The 1662-nt window shown below is 44.5% G+C and overlaps 1 pseudogene across 1 annotated transcript; it reads right to left on the reverse strand.

The window, feature by feature from the left end:
- Positions 1 to 244: 244 nt before the first annotated feature.
- On the reverse strand, positions 245 to 746 carry LOC311590001 (small ribosomal subunit protein uS17-like; annotated as a pseudogene). The gene has a single exon. The product of its transcript is annotated as a small ribosomal subunit protein uS17-like (transcript).
- Between the last annotated feature and the right edge of the window lie 916 nt (positions 747 to 1662).

A 1662-nucleotide genomic window follows, 5' to 3' on the forward strand; every position in this document is an offset into this window, starting at 1 on the left:
CAGCAACGTTCATCAATGGATGGTAAAGCCACTGGTTGGAAGGGAGTGTTGCCATAGTAACGAGTGATCAAAGTACGACCCATAACAGGACAAGCTGATATCACTGCCTCCTGATGTGACACCATCACCCACTCATGGTCACCTGAGTAGCATTTGTGCAAGGATATCTCAATGGAATCTAATAAAAATGAAACAGATAAATCCAGATACTAGGGATATTTTATTTATTTTTATTTAATTTTTAAGTTGGAAAATAACTTTATTTGTTCTGAGGAGTAGGCCAGAGTCCCCTCAGAACTTCTGAAACTGCTTCTTGGTGGCAGCAGCCTTGGTGACCTTGAGCACGTTCAATCCAACAGTCTTGCTCAGGGGCTTGTTCTCTCCCACACTGACAACGTTGCCCATCTGTACTTCCCTGAAACAGGGGACAGGTGCACAGACATGTTCTTGTGGTGCTTCTCAAAGTGATTGTACTTCCAGATGAAATGGAAAAAGTCCTGGCAGATGACAGTGGTCCTCTGCATCTTCATCTTCGGATGTAGACGTTACCAGTGAAGAGGCGTTTCTTGTCTGTGTAGGTGCCGTCCATGGCTTCCTTGAGCGTCTTGAAGCCTAGACCGATGTTTTTTAGTACTGAGGGAGTTTTTCCTTGTCAGTTTCTCCCAGCAAAACATGCTTCTTCTTCTTTTTTTTTTTAAGATTGTAGGCTGCTTTTGGTAAGTTCGCTCCGTCTGAATGTCCGCCATCTTTCCGGTGGCCTGAGAAAAAGAGCTAGGCCAACTCCTGGGCTTCCTTATTCATTACATGTGGTCTCAGAATATTTTATTAACAAACTTTTGAAAGCTATTTAAGTCATGAAAAATAATAAGAAGGATTCCGGGACCGTTGGGGAATTTAAGCATGAAGTTGGTATTAGATCGTTCTGGGTCATCCATACTAAGAATCTTGGATATTTCAGGACATTGTGTTTGCATACATGAATGAGTTGGCTGGTCAGATGGTTTATAAGGTAAAGATGCCTGCAGCATCAAACTGATGACTCAGAACCCACAGAAAGGGAGGAGAGCGTCGACTTCACAAAGCTGTCCTCTGATTCTTTAAACTCATGCCTTTGCAAATGAGTACAGCACTCTCATCTCTCTCTCTCTCTCTCTCTCTCTCTCTCTCTCTCTCTCTCTCTCTCTCTCTCACTAGCCATAAGCAAATTACACATTCAAAAATAAATATGAACATGTATAAATACAAATGGGGCTATGTGATATTCTTTATGATTTCTTCCTGGTTTTCTGTAGGTTTGAAAAATTCAAGTTAAAAACCAAAAGACAAGGGCTATGGGTGTAGCTCAGTTGGTAGAGTGCTTGCCTAGCATGCAGGACACCCCCAGTTTAGTAACAAACTAAAGACACCCCAGATCCTTAGTACCAAACAAATGGGCATGGTGGCACACACGCACAGTGGCATTTGAGAAATGGAGATGGAAGGATAAGAAGATTGGTATGTGTCCTCATCTCCATAAGGCAACCAGAGTGCATGAGAGCCTGCCTGCCCCATGTCCAAGCTGAGAGCCTGCCTGCCCCACGCCCAAGCTGAGAGCCTGCCTGCCCCACGCCCAAGCTGAGAGCCTGCCTGCCCCATGTCCAAGCTGAGAGCCTGCCTGCCCCA

This window comes from Acomys minous, assembly GCF_964271855.1.
Source record: "Acomys minous genome assembly, chromosome: 19".
In the NCBI taxonomy this organism is placed as follows: Eukaryota; Metazoa; Chordata; class Mammalia; order Rodentia; family Muridae; genus Acomys; species Acomys minous.